Below are 8536 nucleotides of genomic sequence, written 5' to 3'. Positions count from 1 at the left end.
AAAAAAATACTTTGGAGACAAAGGGAAAGAGATGCAGATAACCTATCACTCTCCCTGCCCTGCCCATCTTCTCAATTTATGTATTTACTTATCTAGTTTTAAATTCAGGTGAATTGAAAGGCAGGATAATTGGTCTTTATGTCTCAGATAAATAATTTAATATTTCTAGGAATACTGACGCATGCATTCCAAAGTAATTTTTATGAGGAATGAAAATACAGGTTTCATTTTAGGCAGAGTTTGTAAATCAATTAAGGTGAGATCCAAAAACAAGTATGAGGATTTCTATTCTCTGCTGTCTTTTTCCATAAATGTTGAAGATTTTTCTAGACATATGTATTTTAAGATCCTATTAAAGTAATGAGGCTTGACAATTAATTCTGTGCAGGATTAATTCCATGCAGGAATATACATATATAGCTTTAATTTTATATACATACATAGTTTAATGGTTCCCATGTAATTAAATAGGTTAGGTAGGCAATATGAGGACTTGTGAATACGTCTCTGGTTGTTACCATGGAAACATAATTTTTAGAGTTGCTCTGTAGAGTGGTGTGATGCTGATTAAAGAGTTTAAGCACTTCATTTTAAAATTAGTCGAAAGAGTCAGCCAGGAAGAAGCTTCATCTTGCTGGGCGGGGCAGGGCCGCCCATGCCAGGCTGCCACAGCCCACGACTCTTCTTTTCAAGCTGTTTGATATAAGGAGGCCAGGCGGTTATTTCTGACATGGTGGCTCTGGTGATCCTTGCCAAAAGGTTAACAGTTATGAACTTAGCAGTGAAGAAATGCAGTTATGTAGTGCTCTGCAGCTGTGAGCGCTCTGCCCAAAAGCCTCGAGAAGGATAATATCCTGGCACTTTATATTCTGCCACAAACTTCATAACCATTAAAAACAAACGCTTGGGAAACTAATGGCTGTTGGATCTTTATTAACTTGCAGTGAAAGATAATATTGCTTTCATTAAAGTGTATTGCTGAAAAATGATGGTGAGAAAAATGTAATCTGAATGACAGCGAGGCTGTGAGAAAGCCTAGGGCTGCTTATTTGATTCCCATGGCAACTGCGACAAAACACAGACACACACCGTCGGTGTTTTTTGGTTAGAAAATTCCAAAGTATAAATATATTTGCTAACTAATTTCAAATTCATACTTTAAAGGAAGGTGTCATTTTTAAACTTCCCTCTAAAGCTGAAATTTTAGACTCTTATTAGAAAGACAGATGCAAAATGACTGCAGGACAACTGGAATTCAAAATAGTCTGAAAAACTTTTCTATAGTTGATTCCCACCCCCAATACCTCTGTAAACCTTCCCTTTGCTCTCTTCAGATTCTAAAGAATAGAGAAGTGTGTAATTTATGAAAATTGCAGTATTTGTTGCTATGAATCAAAGTAGTGATACTTGACAAACCATTTAAAGGGAAGTTAATTCTTCATAGTTTTCATTCTTCATAGTTCTTCATAGTTTTTTTCATGGTTTTAAAGGACCTTAAAACCATGTTTCACAGAACCTCCGGGGGTACAACTGTATAACGTCCGTTTCGTTGAACATGGGTGGAAAGGCCAAATCAAGCAGGAATCTTTTCTATCTAATGTTTCACAGCTAAACCAAGCTGTGTGTCAAAAAACAAACAAGCAAAGTGATATAGATGTGAGTATTTATAAGTGAATATAGACAAAGAATATGTTCATGCTGAGGCGTTTGCCACCAGTAAAGTAGGGTAGGTTGAATTGCATTCAGCTGAAAACATACTGAACTACTTTCATGCATTTAATCTTAGACACTACAGTTTCTGTGGAGCATGCTAGGGACGCCAAGTGGTAGCTGCCTTGCACACAGACACACTTCATACTCACACACACTCCTTGACTTCTCAACCCCATGAATGATGAAAACTGATTCTTATGTTGAAATGAAAGATATTTTGATTCTAAGGTCTTATAATTACATGCACTCTATGGTTGATTGATCAATTTTAATGTTGATAAAAATGCAAAAAAAACCTGTAGTTTCCTTTTTTTTGCTTAACTCTGCTCAAGAACTTGATGTTTTCCAATTAGAGATCAATAAAAACGTTGATTTTAATCTTCTTTGGATCAATGAAAAGGAGCTACTCCTTATTTTCGTCCCACCTTTAGTCTGCATTTTTTGTCACTAAAAATATTTTTTATTAGCATTATTTTTATTATTTATATAATACCCTATTATATTCAAATATATACATGTAGGTATATTCATTAGAGATATATACAATGAAGGCATCTATATATGCATATTGATAAAAGACTAAAACAAATTATATTAGTAAGTCTTATTAAAAGAAAAACACATATATGGTCATTAGAATTAAAATGCTAGTCTTTTAAATAAAGTATTTTATTCAAATTAGGTAAATTGAGGTGGAAAATTGGAAACCAAGACTTTATATATATGCCCATTACTGTCCTTTGACTTGACCCATATATTGAAAAATGTTAAGTTACCTGAGGGTTTTATGGACACATCAATCACCGCAATAAGTAACTGATTAGATAGTTCTAATACTGACATATAAATGTATTAGTTTTGGGAAAGGGGCTAGGACGATCAAGATTCCAAGCGGAGAAACATTTCATACGATATATGTCAGTATTTACAAATGTAATCTGTATTATTCTGTATCTGCAGGCTAGCTTTCCTCTCTATTAAGAACTGATGCCACACTGAATTTGAAAGACTGATTTCTATGGATCAGCTAGCTACCCCTTTTGTAAACTTCTGTTGTGACTTGCCCTATTAAAATACAGCTGCTAAAAAAAAAAAAAAAATTCAGCCGCTTTTTCCAATTGTGGTATTATATCTGTGGATAATTACTGTTGAGAATATCTTGGTACGTAATGAAAAACTGGCTATGCTGTGCTACGTGCAATTGACTTTTTCTTAGGCCTGATCAGTGAGAAAAACAGTGAAATAGTAACCCACTCTATTCTAAGGATTTTGCAAATCCTTTTCCAGTGTGCAGCACCTGCTTGTTTCAAATGCATCTGTTAATTTGTTTCATTTTCTCCCTTTGTCCCTCCTCCAGGTCCCCCTCACCCCCATTCCATCAACCTTAATAGCACATCATTTCAAATATCAAGGTGGGATCATGCTTCCGGCATGTGTCTCTGGCCACACCTTAGGTAGTTATCTCCACTTAGAGCTGAGGAGATTTCCATTACCTTCATGGGAAGGTGATGTTTAAAAATATGTACTATATGCCTGTCAACTAGCCCTTCCCACCAAAAAGCAGAACCAGGCTGCATTCCCAGCTTATTGTGTGTGGCTTTTACCAAAAAACTTATTTGAGCTCCAATTTCATGATTTAAGATCTAGTAGTGATAACAGTATTCACTGAACTGGGTTGTTGAGACGGTTGGATGAAAAATATATGTGCCTGGCTAAACAATTACTTGTTTCTATCTTTATATTTCTCTTTGTTTATTTCTAGAATCAAGCAATATAGCCCATATTTTATCAATATGCATATATAGATGCCTTCATTGTATATATCTCTAATGAATATACCTACATGTATATATTTGAATATAATAGGGTGTTATATAAATATATGGAAACTTTTAGAAGGAAGAATGTTTTGAACCTGTTGGTAACAAGACAGGAGAGCTTTAGATCAGACTTGGGACAAGGAGGAATAAACTTTGGCCAGAGGCAGCCTGTTTCAGAGAAGTCAGCCACATATCTGGGGGTGATACCAGCCTCTGGGAACAGTTATACCTAGTCGGCCTGTCTTGACAGTATTAAAGGAAACCAAAAAGAACAAAAAATAAATTTTGTCTGAACTTGAACTGGACTTTTAAACGTGATCAGCTAACTCGGGTGCTGTTTGTGTTGTGGCAGTAGGGCTCAAAATGAAAAATTCCCGAGGGCCCTACCTAGGAGAAGAATTGAGGCCACTTGTCCAATCTCTCAGGCTTTAGTGAAGATGATCCCTCAGAAACTCCTTTTATAGTTTGTCACAAAGTTTAAAATTTTGTTTTATAAATGAGGCCAGTTTTGAATTATTTCCGTGGTCACCCACAGATATTTAAATGCAGGAGACAAGCATATTCACACATTAAAAATGTGAGAACTGAGGGAAAGGAAGACATCCTCGCTCTAGAAACCTGCTAAGCTGGGGCCTACCTTAGGGTGTTTGCGTGAGCTACTCCTCAGCTGGAAAGCTGCTCCCCAGAGCTTCTTTCTCGGCTGACTCCTTGCCACTCATGCCTCAAATTAAACGTCACCTCTTCAGTGAAACCCCTTTGATTGCCTAAACTGAATTCCCTTGCTGTCTCTCTAACATAGCACCTTTATGTATTTCCACCTTAGCACTTATCACTTTTTTATATACTCTTGCATATTCATTTATTTTCTGTCTACTTCCCTCCACTCGAATATAAGTACCAAGAGAGCAGAGATCTCGACTGTCACGGTCACTGTTGTGTTACCAGTATCTTGACTATCTGGCGTGCCATATGTAATCAATAGCTACTTTTTCAAAGAATGAATAACAGCAAAGCAAGTGATTAAATAGGATGCACCCTATTCAGTTGAATCACATCAGATGTAAGAGAAAATAGCTGGGATGTAAAATGAGCTAAAGTAGCTGTTTAAATAAGTCTTAGCAAACTGGTTCAAGAGTATAATTTACTTCACATTGACCAGTCAGAGGTAATAACAAGCTGCTCTCTAATTGAACGGGGTTCAATCAGTAAGGCTCTGTATGATCAGGCCACCCAAGATGGCTCTTCTCTTGCTCTCTGTACATCCCCTGCTCAGCCAGCACCTAGTTCACCTACCCCCTACTACTCACATGACCGCCCTTCCTACATACTTGCCCCCAACCCAGCTGGTGGTTGTTCTAACCTTTAGATTAGAACATCTCCACCTGATAGCTTTTCAAAGGGGCAGTGAGAGGCCTGCCCCCTGCTAGTTCCCCTGGTAACCCATGAGCCAACCTGAAGTCAGTTCCCCCTATAAATGGTAACCTCCCCCCTCCCTCCCGGAGTGAAGATTGCAGTCACATCCTGCCCACCTGCCATTAGCTGCACAGCATGGAGTGTCACTTCAGGACCTTGCTTCAGACGTCTAAGCTCGCCCTATCCGGGAGACCATTGATTTGTCTGTTGCTGACTCTGGGCTCTTTCTTGGGTCTCGAAGCTGGGCTGGTACAGGCCTTGTAGGCCTGCGGGGTGCAGCCCAACAACTGGTGGAGCAGCCAGGGGACCGAGGAAACTCCGGTGAGTGCCGAGACGTCGGGAAATAAAAATGGGAAATGGAAAGCAGTGGGGGCGTCCAGTAATGGAGGTGGGTGGGCCTGAAGTTTCCAGGGGTGATGCCGCAAGTTGTGGAGGCATCCCAGGGTGGCCATCCACTAGCATGTGGGCTCCGTGGTGGCTGTCCTTGATGAGTGGGGGGCGCCAAGAGGGTACGGAGCACTCACAGACACCCCTAAGACTGTTGCAGAGATGTTGGCCGCCGTTACAGGGGGAAAAAACTGGCTGCAGCTGTGGGTTGGCTGCTGCTTTTTAAAAATTTATTTATTTTTGGCTGCGTTGGGTCTTCGTTGCTACGCGCGGGCTTCTCTCTAGTTGCGGCGAGCGGGGGCTACTCTTTGTTGCGGTGCGCGGGCTTCTCATTGCGGTGGCTTCTCTTGTTGTGGAGCACGGGCTTTAGGCACGCGGGCTTCAGTAGTTGTGGCCCATGGGCTTAGTTGCTCTGCGGCATGTGGGATCTTCCCGGACCAGGGCTCGAACCCGTGTCCCCTGCACTGGCAGGTGGATTCTTAACCACTGCGCCACCAGGGAAGCCCAGGTGCTGCTTTTTGTATTAAGAAAGACCACAGGGGCTGAGCTAACAGCTGAGGCAAATGTTAACTTGAATGCTGATTCTTGTTCCTCTGTAAATGAGGCATGTGAACGTGAGTGAATGATATGTATTATTGCCTATTACTGTTATTTGTTTAAACTGAATTGGCTATTTAGAAACTGAAAAAAAAAAAAACCCTGAAAATGTCTAAGATGTGACTTTTTTGCTATTCTAAAACTGGTTTTTGCATATGCCCTTTTAGGAAGTTAGCTTTCTAGAAGGAATTGGTATTTCTCTTCCTGTGCCTTTGAGATAGAAATGACCTACCTGGGCTCTCAGGAACTTTAATGCCTGAGAATGTAGGGGAATAAAAAGAGGCCTTTTTAAACTCTAGTAGGAAAACTGAGAGATCTGTGTCTCTATAGATATATGTAAGTCCGTGTGTACCTTATAGATGTGATGTGTCTCTGCCTCCAAATGGCATTGTCAAGGCTGGTTTGTGGATGAGCTCTGTTTAATTGGTGTAGAAAGAAATTAAGCACTTACATAAATTCTCAGAAATACAAAAGACATTGGCCAGAGATTAAGGTTTTTAAGGGTTAAGATTATAACTAGTCATAATTCTAGTAATTGTAACCAAGTTTCTTTATTGATTACATTGTTATCAGGTGTTTAATCCTTTTTAAGTCTTTTGTCATTTATAGACAGCTACTGTTGTACTCTGATGCTTTTGTAAAAAGTGCTTCATCATTAAGAAGATTCATAGGAAGGACTTTTTCAAGTACGGGTCTCTGATAAATTTCAGATCATACTGCTGAACTGGGTAAGAAATTAAAGAATCCTAATGGAAAACCTGATGGCTTCATAAAAAGTTAACAGAAGGATTAGTTACAGAGTGAACTGTGAACATGGTTATAATTTTTATGGTTTTTCTCTGGAATATTACTCATTTTGATCTGTGTTTTCCAGATATAGGGAAGCCCATCCCCTCAAGTTGGTTATGACTTAAAGCAATTTGGCAAACTATACCCGTGGTTAGAGCTGAAACGTATTTATTTTCTCTCTGCCTGGTCCATCCAGAAATTGGAGACTCTTGGGTTCCAAGTAGCCTTATCAGGTGAATGGGAAAGACTGTCTCCTGGCATGTGCAGGAATCTCGGTATTTTGGGACCTCTAGAAGAGAGAAATCCACTGAGGTGGAGTCTGAGGGCAGGCCTTTGGCATGGCTTTCCTGGCTTTGAGAAGCCTTCTGGGAATTCAGTCTGAGACTCCTGAGGAGTTCTACCACAGCCAGTTTGGAGGAGCCTGTGTGGTCAATTGACCAGACTTCTCTTGCAAACAAATTAGTCTTGATTTGGCTGTGTTTGGTGGAGGGAAATTTTAGAAAGAAAAATATTATGTTTCAGTGGATACTAAATTTTAGTTCTGCTAATTGAGGTCTGTATTTATGAAAGTTACTGTGTTAGCCATACTTCTGTCCTGATGTTCAGGATGGAAGGAGAATTCTCTAGTGAAGTTTTCACAGACTACAACTACTCATGATGTGTAACACTGCTTGCTTTAAGTCTATTGCTAAAAACACATGGACAATGCTTGTGTAGCAATTCTGTACAACTGATAAAATGTATAACCTCTAAACGTACCCCATCAACATACCTCTGAGCTTGTTCATGATATCTGATCACTTTTCCCCCAACTTGTATAACTAGGCAAATACAAAGGATGCCTAACATAAAGGGACATGAACCGCACCCAGGGTAGGAAGGCAGCAATTCACCCTGGCTTCAAGGCACGTACACTTTGGTCTCTTGAAAGATTTGTGATCAAAAGGGGAAATGATGGAAAAATCTTCACATGTTGGAGGTATGGGGAAGTTGTCCTGGCTTACCCACAGTTTAACTTAAATTTTACTGATCAGAGCAGCCTGTTTTGTGGCCTGTTGTATATGCACTGTACATCTGCTTTGGCCATTGAGGAGGGGAATTTTTTGAAAGTCAAAATGGAGTAGCTGTGGTTCAGACATCCAAGGTGGCCATTGTGAACATGATTTTAGACAAGTTCCTGTATTACTGAAAACTCGAGTTTTCTGAATTGTACCTCAGACCAAGACAAAATCCACAGGTGGGTGTGGTATTATCTCAGAATGTGGTTACTGCTTATATTTTGCTTGTCATGATCTCCAATGTGTTGTGCCTGTTAGATGTCTTACATTTCACCCTGAGCAGAGGAAATCCATTTGAGGACCAAATGGCAACAATGGCCTCACTGTGAAATGAGTCTAATTGCTGGGTCTATAGCGAGATGCCATTGTTGTCCTCTTCTGGACTTCCGTGAAAAATTGACTTGGCTAACGTGATTATGTTACATTAGCCACTGTCAGTGGGGGGAGAAGACTCTCACCATCTTCCTGTCCCACGCTCCAGTACACCAGAAAGACCCCCACTGGTAAACGTTACTGTACAGCTGACTGCCCATGAGCCTCCCTGGGTTGTGCTGTGTGGAATGGAATAGGTTGGCTTCTGGACACACAGGTCCAACTAGTGGTATTAACTACTTTCCAAACTTTCTTTGTTTGCAAAGACCTAATGGGTCCACCCCTAATGGCACTCAGCATAACATGGTGTGGCAGATCTGTCCTGTGACTGCTGACTCCCGGCTAAGCCACTGGAATGTTTTAGAGCTGGGCCTTCCTCTTCCCATG

Source organism: Lipotes vexillifer, unplaced genomic scaffold (assembly GCF_000442215.2).
Source record: "Lipotes vexillifer unplaced genomic scaffold, Lipotes_vexillifer_v1.1 scaffold463, whole genome shotgun sequence".
NCBI lineage: Eukaryota > Metazoa > Chordata > Mammalia > Artiodactyla > Lipotidae > Lipotes > Lipotes vexillifer.
The sequence above is the reverse complement of the archived record's forward strand: the minus strand, read 5'-3'. Positions refer to the sequence as shown.